This window comes from Pagrus pagrus, assembly GCF_965226575.1.
Source record: "Pagrus pagrus genome assembly, chromosome: 7".
Lineage (NCBI taxonomy): Eukaryota > Metazoa > Chordata > Actinopteri > Spariformes > Sparidae > Pagrus > Pagrus pagrus.
The window spans coordinates 24,821,534-24,833,886 of NC_140191.1; the positions used below are offsets into that span (position 1 = coordinate 24,821,534).

Consider the following 12,353-nt stretch of genomic DNA (forward strand, 5'->3'; position numbering starts at 1 on the left):
CTTTAATTCTCCTTGTCAGCATCGAGCATCATGGAGGCTGATTGATCTTTGCACTCCCGACTGGTAGATAGAAGGCTCATAGCTGCCACTGGAATAGTGATGACTTAAATTACCAACTGGTATATAAAGTCAATGAGCAGACCAAGTCTATAACGCTCATGTGAACAGCTGTTTTATGTGTGGTTTGTTGTCAGTCCAACATGACCAATAATGCAAACTAAAATAATGTCTTGGTGCTGCAATTTTCATGTGTTAATAAATCAAGTTTGTGTGTCGTGTGGTGGCTTCAACTCGAGCTCAGCAGTGCCTGTTTGAGATTAAAGTAAGAGCTGAGGTTTTTGTCGGACCCAAAATGCTGGAGACTGGTGACAGAGATTTATTCAAACACATTTAGATGCTGGGAGCGAGGAGGGCAAGCAGATGAAGCTGGGAGCTGAGCAGAGAGACGCTGAGCACAAGCATGAGATGACGTTCAGTCATAGAAAAAACGCTAGATCAAAAGACACTTGCAAAATAAGCACTAGAAAAGACTAAGGAGATTTCACTGAGGTTAACGTGAGTGCGTATAATCACCAGGAGTGGTGAAGAGACCAGGGTCATGTAGAGGCAGCTGATGAGTCTGGTGCTGGTGCGTCTCTGCAGCAGGAACCAGTAAACCACATACCAAATACAGACACGCACAGCGAAGCAGCAAGTGAGGGAAAAGGAGGGGGGACAGGTAGGGAGAAAAAAACTGGAAAAACAAGAACAGAACAAGCTGCCACGGCACAAAAGTGGCAATATAACGGTTGCAATGTGATCTGACCATCACGTAGGTCAACAGTGGAGCAGCATATTACGACCTGTTGTCATTTTCTGTTAGGCGGCGGGCTCTAGTGGCTGAAGTAATTATTATGGCAGTAAAGGATGTAGTCAGAGTAGTATGCATAGGGAGGGACTTTGGGATGGATGGTTTGGTCAAACAAGCACAGGACTGCAGAGTAGGAGACCCCTGTTTGTGTCCAGTGACCAAAAGTCAACGGTGAGTTATTTCAACTTACTCTGTTATACAGTATATGTTACACTTGTAACTGAAGTTAAATTAGTAACATATGAAGATAACAAACCCCAATGTTTTCCTAAACCTAACTAAGTAGTTTTAATTATAACCAACATGCAACGTACGGCAAAGGTCTGGTATGCCTCTCGCTCGTATGCTGCACTGGTCATATAGTCTTTGTGACGGTAATACATGACCTTTTGGGAGTCACTGGCAATCATTTAGGTATGAGGACGTGTCTGATGTGATGGAACATTCACGTCATGCTATAAATTCCCACCATACATCTCTTTGAGCCCAGAGCAGCATGTCACTTTAGACCAACACTCTCCTTTTTCTTCCAGCCTCGCCTTGCTGTCGTTGTGATCCTGACTGATTCATTCTTTATTTAAGAAAACAAGGAGGTGTTTGACAGCTGTTTGCCTGAAGTCTAACAATGTTTTCTTCTGCTCCTTTTGCCAGTGAGAGGCGGTAATTGAAAATAGTTTGCTGATTGTCACAATGTCTTCAGAATGAGCAAAGTGTTATGGTCCGTGTATGAGATTGTTGGACCCAAAAGTGAAAACCAAGGCAGGGGAAAGGTTTTAAGGATTTTATTGAAAAGCTCAGCAAGTAGATGGAGTAGAGGCTGGGGTTAGAGTTAGGGTTATGGTTAGGGTAAGGGTTAGGCTGCTGACTTAGCTGGGGATCCGCGAGGTGGCTTGGCTGGGGGCTGTGTCAAGAGAGGCGTGGCGTTGGAGCTTGTGGTGGCAGGCTCTAGAAGCGACAAAGACAGGAACAGGTTAGTCCCAGCAATCACAGACAAAATCTTTAAAGATAGCTGGAGATCACTCGAAGAGTAAGAGCCATGAAAACCACTAAGTGGAGAGTTAAACGATCTGGCAGCCAGGGAAGAGAACAGCAGCCCTTTTGAGCTGATGAGGAGATGCACTGCAGGTGAGTGAGCCGCAGGAGCTCCTGCCAATCAAGGACGCCATGTCCAGCCACTGCAGGAGACTCAGACACAGACACAGCCACAAATATACAGAAAAATAACTTGGACTCCATAACCTTGAAACCACACTTAGATGCCTCTGCTGAGAAAGTATGAATGTCCCATCCAATACACTGGCATAAACAAGACAGAAGTGCAATCCTGCTGTTTTCTGATAAATATCCCCCTCTTTACTGAGATCCAACTAATCTCTATTAATATCTCATCATCTTGGTTTCCTCTGCTGCCCTCATCATGAGGAAGAGTTACAGGGGGGGTGATAATTATTATCGTAATTATGCTGCATCTCTATTTGCCGAGACAGCAGAGCCAACTGTGGTTCTCCTCCTTCAGAAAACACAAAAACCCCTCACGATTTATGCAGAGCAGCTCAAAGTTTGTCACAGAGATTAATCTCAAAGTTAAACATAACTATCTTTTATCTGTCGACACCCTTAGGAGAAGATATTGATGTTAAAGCGATTACATTTAAAAAGTTGTATACCATATAAACATTAGATGGCCCTCGATTACATATAATGTTAGTAAATCCTGTAAATAAATAAAAGTGAATTAGATATGTTATTAAGAGGCCGTCCTCATCATAAAAACTACCATGCAGGCCGACCCTGAAAGCAACGTATCACAAACCATATGTTTCTTGTTAGGTGGCGACCTCTAGTGGCTGTTGTAATTATTACGGCAGCAAAGGAGGAAGTCAGGCAAAGTCATATAAAGAGTGGCAAGTCAGTATAGGTGGGAGGATGGGAACGGGTGGTTGGGTCAAACAAGTACAGGACTTTCATTCAGGAGGGTGCTGTTCATGTCAAGTACGAAAGCGAAAGTCAGTGGTGATATATTTTAACCTACTTAGTTCATTTATGTCATGCACATTAAGTAACTGAAGTTACACATGTAATGTAGGTATACTAGTAACACAGTGAGTTTGAGCCAAACCTCAATGTTTTCCTGAACCTAACCATCTAGTTTTCTTGCCTAAACCAAATTGCAAGCGTACGGCGATGAGGATCTGGTACACCTTTCCCTGGTAAACTCACTGCTACGATCATGTGTTTTTTTTGGGAACAGTGATATATTTTGTTTTGGGAGTCACTAGCAAGGTGTTGGATACTTCTTCTTGTGCTGCTACTTTCACAGTATGAGTAATACCAGTGCAGGTGTATGATCTGAATGAATGATTTGAAATTACATTTTTGATTGAAATGTCAACCAGAGCAGCAGTCAGTTCGACGGGGCCACAGAAAGACACTAAAGCAAATGTTTTATGGAAGGCAGTGCATGAAAACGTGGAAGAAATACATTTTCGGCATATGAGCTTAGAGAGAAGCTCCCATTTCAATCATGGGCTGGCCTGTTTAGATTTATCATCCAGAGTTTGATGCAACCATTGGCTGACTAGCTGAATGAATGTGAATATGCCAGATTCATTGCAAATGTTAATGTTTTTGTGTCACTGATGATATCTTATTGCTCAAATCTTCACTGAATGTGATGCTGCAATCACCATTTAATTAGTGTGTTTAGAGGGCTGAGTCACAGGCTGCAGTGTCTATTGAAGATTCAATCATCATTCATTTAATCACCTCTGATTAAATCAAACATTTTCCTCAATTTTTTTTAACTAATTACCCAGGAAACTCTCTGAATATAATTTGGAACCAATGAGCCGTTGATTTGACGAACAATGTTTAAAACTTTTGCAGTTCAAAGTCAACCTGCCTTTTAATAACGATGAAGGTGTGATGAAAAATTGGCTCATTTTATAGAAAGATTTGAGCTATTCAGAATAAATTAGGTCACCCAACACAGAGAGGAGGGATGCATCCGTGCAAATCCTCTGCAAAAAAGGATTTTAGCAATATCAGATTTTGGTGATAATGGGAAGTACCAGCAGAATTCAAAATGAATGGTCCATCCCTCTACAGCTGCTGTGAGATATACATTTTTTTCTTTTGAGTTTTCAGTCGCACTAGCTGCATGGTTAGAGACGATAATGTGTGTTTATTAGCCAGCTATTAGATGGAGTGCCATAACCTTTCTATACAGACCTTCCTGGGCATTAGCAGGGATGTATAAGATCCTTGATGTACCATTAAGAAGACCTTGTCTATAGCATCTATCTTTGACTGATTAACACTCCTACTGGCATGGCCCTTTTATAGTAGCTCTCACATTCTACAATTACCACCCTGTCAGATGTGTTTCCTGACGCTCAGCATGTTCTCCCAACATCTCTGCTCTCGAGCCTTGTGGTTGTGCCCCATCTTAAATTCAGTTATTAGAGAAACTCGCCCATGTCTGTTGTTTTGACAGTTTCATTCAGTTTTTCTTAATGAAACTTTATTAAGTAAAGTTTCGTCTCTGCTGAGGAAATTTTAAGTGGGATTGTTCTTTTGTCTGCTCATGCTAGCTGTCAAATTGGACCCTGGTTTGGCAAGTGCCTGACAAAGAGCTTTGTCAGACTGAATCGTTGCCATGATTAAAATTGCTAGAAGCTATTAGTGCACTGTGTGGATCTTTTGTCTGATGTTATTAATTGGACTGTTTCCCTATGCTAACTGCAGAGTGCCTGGCGCACGCATCCAAATTAAGAACAAATGCAATTCATCAGCATACTCAGGTGAGTAACAACAGACTTGGCTGTCAGCTTATGTTTCATGAATCCCTGGTAGGATTTATTTTCCCCTTCTGCTTCTGTGTATGCAAATGCATTGTCTTTATCCTCCTCAGTACAGTACAATGTCCTTTAGACTTATATAAAATCCAACTAAACTGGCAAAGTCACAGCGCAAAGGTCAGTCAGCAGAGAAGCATGACAAATTGGTTTACCATCAGCAGATACAAAACTTCTTAAGTCGCCATAGTTAACCAAAGTCTTATGCTGTGTTCCAGTTAATGCAGGAGGTTAAATTTCCGAGTTAAAATCTCTGACTTCCGATTTCCAAGCGTTCCAGGTGTGCGACACCAACTGTTAAAAAACTTTGCTGACCGTAACCAACTGATGTCAGATGCCAATTATACATTTTATCTTACTCACTTGGACATGTATCTGAATGCTTCATTCACTAACCTGATACAAACACTGTCATCTACAAATACATCCTACCCTCTCCCCATGGCAACTAAGAATCTTGCTGTTATAAGGGACAAAAAGAAATGTTTACTGCAGCAGTGAACAGTGATTCCAGTGCAAAACAAGCGTATGAAATGGGAATGATTGTTCCAGGTGTGAGTCAAACCCTCAGGTGTTACTTTGAATTTCTGTCTTTTGAAAAACTTTAGGGTACGATTGCAAAACGCATGAAAGTATGAACTAATGGTCTTAATTTTTTTTTCTTTGGCAAGTGAACACGGTATAAGCCGGATGTTGCCCTTTAAGGTCTCCTTTATCAGGAATAATAAAGTCTTTGAGTCAGTCATTTATTAATTTCTGATGATGGACAACTTGTCAGACATTATCTCTTACATAAGCAACACCAAATGCACATCACAAGTCAGTGTAAATATTTACAGTTCCCTCTGTCCAACCACCGTGCCGGACGCTTCACTGCGGCTGCCAATCAGTGTTGGCATAGACCGGAAGTAGGGGTGCTGAATAACCTGCTAAAATGAGGCTTTAGAACAAAACAAAACAAAAAGTCTGATTGAGATTTGCAGCAGAGAGAGAGAGAGAGGTAAAGACAGTATGACAAACAATATATGCAAAAACATGTACATCACTGGGTCAAATGGATGGCATTTTTTTTTACACAAGGAAGGAAAGAACTTGATGTACAACATTTGCAGAATTAACAAGAAGGCCCAGATAATAACAAAATTTGTTATAGGCAGCATGTCACAAAGTTCAACAAAACTGAGCGTTTTTATAAAGGAGCCTGGGGAATTTCTCTCTCTTTTCATCTCCTTGCTTTGTCGACTGTGTTGTTGCTGTGGCTGCTTTGACCTACAGTATAGTCTGTTGGTGTTAAAGTTTGCGTCCTGCCATTTAATATCACATCATTATATAGACTGACCTCTCAGCACCCCAAACTGTGACTCACTCCCAGTGTCCCTGAGTGTGGGAAGCTCTGGCTAAACACATCAGAAGCCTCTCTCTCTATCATAAACTTACAAAATTCTTCTACTTTCATGCTCAGCTTGACTGTTCCTAACATTTTACATACTTGTGTGGATGCATATTGGCCAAACATGATGAAATAGACATTCTAGACAGTTCATCTGTCACCAGCATGCAGGCTGCTTTCGTCCGCACTTTCGAATCCTGCTGTGTGACTAGGTTTGGCCCAGAGGAAATCTGACTTTGTCTTCATGATCATTCTTAGGGTCCATTGTGACAAAGTCAACCAATATCGTTTAAGTCTTCTAAGAAGAATGAACCTGTGGTCCTTGCCAAAAGCTGCTGGATTTTGACAAGGATTTGGGACAAACAAATCAGTCAAGCACGGCGGCTCAGTTCACCCATCATCATAATCGAATGTGTGCCAAGTTCCTCAGATTCATCTTCCTTAATGTCTCCCTGTCCTTTTTGTTCCTTTAACTCCTTTACCATGCCCTTGAAGTTCATGCCATTTTTGCTTTCTGCAACAGTTTCTAAATCTGGATGGCGTTTGTGATCAGCACCACACAAGAACTCTTCATCACGCTGCTTATCTACAGGCTTTGAACCACATTCAGTGTACATCACAGGCAAAGAAGCAGCTGGTGGATGACTCCCATCCCATGATGGCGCACACTTTTCCCATGCACTTGCAGCCTCTTTTATGTATTTATAATCCCAGTTTGGATCTCACAATTCTTCATTCACCATGTCGTTCATCTTTCTCATGTGGAAATCATCAAAAGCTCCTCTCCATGGAAAAGGCTCATTTAATTGTGGGTACAATGATTCTGTGCAGCCTGACAGATTGTCTACAAAAGGATCAGTGTAGCACGTGTCGCAGACTCATGATTCAAAATGTGTTTTATCCTCGTTTGCATCAGGAGCATGAGCTAGGGTATAGGCATTTTTGCCTTATCTTTTTATTTTATTGTGTTTTTGTATGCCTTACTTTTGCTCTTTAGCTTGCACATTCCTGTCTCCTACAGAAATCAGACTCTTCAGATAATCAAGTCAGATACCGCATCACCGTTCCTTTAAGTGTAAAACTCAGCTCTCGAAATAAAATTTAAAAAAATCACATTTCTCTTTCTACGGACAACGAAAACACCCTTTTCTTTTGACAGGAAAACATATTTCCTCCATTTTCGGAACATAACAATTTCGGAAATCCCAGAGAGAGGACAATCACTTGAAAAGAATCAGTGACCTACCTCCGTGGAGGATCCCGCCTCTGACACCAAAGTTATTCTGATTGATGGCTTCATCAGTTATTGGCCTGACCCTTTGGAGTTAGGTTTCTGGAAGCAATGAGCGCCCGGGGAACAAAGTGACACGAAGCAGAATAAAGTTTGAGATAAGAACCAAAGTACATAGAAATAGAGATGTAGTTATAAAATGTTACACTACCTGCAAAGCTCAATTCCCTGAACGTGATTGCATATGTTACCCCTCCAGAGCTGCAGCTATAAACCATAGTCGATCAACCTCTGGTTTCGTGCTATTGTAATTTACAGCCTTTCAGTTACTGTTTTGCTGCAGCCTGAGCTTAACCGGACAGTTTATGACCTTCTAAAGTAACTTAACTACTCCTAATAGCGTGTACTGTGATTGTGGGAACGTGCTGGTACTTCTCACACACACACACCAGAAAAGCTGACTCCACAACATCAGACATACAGTACAGTCCACCTACAAGGCCACCGTCCTTTGAGGGCTCAGCTCGGCTTGTAACACAAGCGCAAGTAGGTGCAACATACTGACAGACATCGCCAACATACTGATCGGATACTATCAGTTGTACTGATATAGCATGCTAACAAGCTAAACTAATATGATTAACATCATAAACATACCTGTCGAACATCAGCATGCCAGCACTGTCATTGTTCCGTTAGCCTAGCTCCCTGCGGTAAATATTGGGGTCTTCATGGTAAATGGAATCAAATTGACACAGCGCTTTTCTATTTTACTGACCACTCAAAGCGCTCTCCAACACATGTCACATTCACTCATCCACACACACACACACCGATGGAACAGCCACTGAGCAATTTGTGGTTCAGAACATTGCCCAAGGTTACTTCAACATGTAGCTGGTGGATCTGGGGTTCGAACCATCAACCTTTCTTATAGTGGATGACCCGCTCTACCTCCTGAGCCACTGCTGCCCCTTCACTCAAACCTGTTCACATTTGAATAACTCCACAGTGGCTCACTGAAATACTGTCTTTCTCAACCAATCTCTATTTACTCAATGCAATGATAGCAGCTGAAAATGATGAAGGCTGGTTATTGAAGCAATTCAAGGTGCCCTGTGGTGTTTTCATGTAAACAAACACATTTATGTTTACATTCAGTCTTTCTCGCCAAAATCCATGTTGTTTATCCTCGAGGCCCATCAGACAAGTTTAATGAGTTTTTCCTCATTTTCACTCAGCTGATTATTTGAACTTATCTTCCTGTTTATTTCTAGTGTGTTGCCACCGGTATGCATCAGTACCTGCTTGTGTGAGTGCATGTACTTTATCTGTTCTAGAGCACAGAGCACAAGCAAACAGTCACCTGCTCATCAAACAATGCCCCCTTGTGGTCAAAAAACTGCCTTCATGTGAAGTCAAGAAAAAGTCTAATCTTAATGCAGCTGTCTTACACCTTTTGTCAAGCTGTGTCCATGTCTCATCCTCCCACACATTTCTGTCTCTATTAAAACCATTAAGTAGAATTAGGCCATCTTAATTGAAATCCTGTCTTCTTTCTTCTGGATGCCCGTTGTCATGGAGACAGGGCAGCTTTACCTGATCAACATCTGGTTCAGAGTCAAATTTGGTCTAATCAGGTTGACTGTCTCTTTGTCTGCCTGCAGTGCACTTCTCTGCCTCTCTGCAGCATAAAAGCAGCAGCATCTATTCATCACTCCACAAAGTCGGACGCAAGACTGAGCTAATGGAGACTGTGGAGATCAGCACTATAGGTGCTTTTATTTTTCTGTGGGTCAGGGTTAGTTAGGAGTTAGCTTTGTTTTTTAGTTTATTGCAAATCATTCAATGCTGCAAATCATATTTATGTTTTGCCTTTTGGATAATGGCACTCATCAGTTAGTCTTTAAAAGCAAATATTTTATCTAAAGTGCTTGAAATCAAGTACATGGAGGGAGGGAATTCACTGTGAAAGCTCTGCTCTCAACCCTGCTCACACCAAGATATATCTTTCAATGAAGGACTCACAGAAGCCAAGTGAGAGATAATGTTACCAGTAGGCTATTGTGGGGACAGGAAATCAGAACTGCCAGAAGCAGAATCTGCAAGAGAGGCAAGGCAATGCTTTATAAAGTAAGCTTTCATACATAAAATCAAGCCAGTAGCCATTTTTTCAATAATGTTATTTTGAAGGGACGCCATGCATCAATGATATAAAAATGACATTTTTAACTAAATAAGATGTAATGAATACTTTTGTCTAAATGTAATAATATTTTCTTGTGTTTTTTCTTCTGTGACTGAAAATACATCTGTCCACTCCATTGGGTATTATGCACCAGAGGGTATATTATGGCTGTTGGATCTTACATTTTATGGGATCTGAACAATATCGGATTTTGCTTTCTAATTACAACTATTTACGTCAGCCCTAAAGAGCCATGCATTCATGCATTCCATTTTCCCGTGATAACGAGTTAATTTCATTTGTTTTCTCGAGATTTCAAGTTTTTATCTCGAAATAACAACTGCCGTTTTCTCGAGATAACGGGATCATTTTTTCTTGTTGAGAAAACAAAACGATAGTGTAGTATATTAAATCATTGCCGGAAACATCATTCAGTGTAGCAATGTCAGAGGAGCAGGAGCATATCGATCACCGCGTCACATATATTTTCAATCAAGGCCTGACACAGGCTGAAATAGCATTATGCCTTGCTATTACGGATAATGTACACATTAATGTGCATAATCTAAAAAGACAGTTACCAAGGCTTTAGCTATATCGGCGGCGTAATCTAAGTGAGCCTGATGTCGTCATTAACTACATAGCTGACCAGCTATGTAGTTAATGACGAGATCTCAAATTAATTATATAGTTATCTCGGGAAAATTATCCCGTTATCTTGGGAAAACAGCAGTTATTTCGAGATAATAACTTGAGCTCTCGAGAAAACAAATGAAATTAACTCATTATCACGGGAAAACGGAGGAAATAAAATGTATGAATGCATGGCCCTTTAGGGCTTCCGTAACTATTTAAGTAGTAAGTAAATTGTGTTTTATTATTTAAATAAAACACATTGTGGACAAGCTTTTGGGGATCCGCCACTTGGTGGATGAGAGATGGTACTCCAGTATAAATGCTTAGAAATGCCTTCCAAATATCTGTTCACTGTGGTGGACACCGCGGATGAAATGGCTAACACAAGTGGAGGGGGAGAGCATTTTTTCTCGTTTTTGATGCAGTTAATAGTCTTGAAGCAGGGTGGAACCCAGCAAATGTGAGATTAAGGTGCCTGTCTGGTACCAAAGTAGAAATATAGCTCTTAAAATGTTTACAGTATATGGGGGCATGAATGACTTTCATGAAATGACTTTCAGGAAATGATTCACTGATTTAACTCACTTGTTTAAATAAGTGAAACACTGGATTTAATTATGACTGTATACTTTGCAAATTCTTTCACATGAGGGGACAGAATCAGATACAATATATTCAGATACACAATAGAGCAAAGCAGGTTAATTGCTGCCTCTTGAGATTAATTGTAATTCTAATACAACATAATATAGAACAATTTCCATGTCTTCCTTGTGGTGAGAACACAACATACATTAGTGCACACTGGTCCTCTTATTGTGGGAGGCAGGAAGTGTAATGCTCTGGAGATTTCATAAACAGTGTTTTGGTGACCTCTACAGGTTAAACGTATACCATACTGTGGGTGAACTATGCTGTGTGGGATGTTCTCATTCAGCAGGATGTGACAGGCATACCAACAAACACCAGAGTTGAGGTAAAGGGTAAATCAGGACATGCACGTTTCCATTTCGATGAGTCCCTCAAGCCCCATGCCTCCAGACTTAGTTGGCCATGAATCTTTATACTGCTGAGGAGAAAAGGAGGAGTGATATTCACATCTGATGTAACCTTTGTTTAAACTGCCCACAGGGAACCATGGAGAAGGGAATTAATTCAATGGATTGAAAATGTTTCAGACTGTGGGAACTTTCTTAAAGTAGCACAGTTTTGAACTCTTTATGCTTGGAGTTTGATGGACGTGTGACACATAAGGACTGTCCAAGTCATGGAGAAGTAAATGTTTACTTTTCTGTACATGCTTGATTCAACAATAAAAGCCTTGTATGTGAACTGCGGGCATTATTGTGAGATTACAGTATATGTCTTAAAGGAAGGTCAGTAAATATTGGTAAGAAATAGACAGACTATGCAATCTTCAGCAATGCTAATGGTGTGGCTCCTAGAGGTCTGTCGGTCAGTCCACCACTTTGGTCCAGACTGAAATATCTATCAACATATATCAACAACAACATATCCATTGATTCCCATGAAATTTATAACAGATGTTCAAAGTCCCTTGTGGATACACTCAAAAACCTTTGGTGATCCTCTGACCACCAGCAGGTACATTTTTTTCAGCTGATGTGACAGTTTATCTCAACATTTTTGACAGATTGCCACAAAATATGGTACAGATTCTCCCCAGACGATGGATCTGACTTTGGTGATCCTCCTTGTGCCACCAGCAGGTTTACTTTTTTAGTTCTTTACCAGAATACTGCAGCAACCGTTGGATGATTCAGTGCACACAATCATTGTCCCTGGACGATGAATTGTCAAATCTTGATTTGTCTTTTCATTGAGCACCATCATCAGCTTCGAGGTGCAACGTGTATGTCAAATTCTGGTTAGCATGATAACTTCTGTGGATATGTATCTTGGCAACAAAATATATACATGTCATAATGTCAGAACTGTTATTTAAACACACTATAAACATTCTGTTGATAATTGTAGTTATTTTTTGAATGTTTTCAACTAAAATTCTTAATTTTAAAATGTCATTGTGCCCAATGCTTTGACTAATAACCCTATACCTGCTAATGACATTCCCATCAGCCTCAGCTGTACTTTGTGTTTAATGCCAAAAAGGTTTCTATACCAAAACGCTAAACCTACACAAAAATACATTGAATATGGTAAACAGAAACATGTTGATG

The 12,353-nt window shown here is 40.5% G+C and overlaps 1 long non-coding RNA gene across 1 annotated transcript; it reads right to left on the reverse strand.

Moving 5' to 3' along the window:
• Nucleotides 1-1,675: 1,675 nt before the first annotated feature.
• On the reverse strand, nt 1,676-12,034 carry LOC311259794. The gene is made up of 3 exons (XR_014622943.1): nt 11,905-12,034; nt 11,109-11,221; nt 1,676-1,795 (listed from the first exon to the last, which is right to left on the reverse strand). It is a non-coding gene; the product is annotated as an uncharacterized lncRNA (long non-coding RNA).
• Between the last annotated feature and the right edge of the window lie 319 nt (nt 12,035-12,353).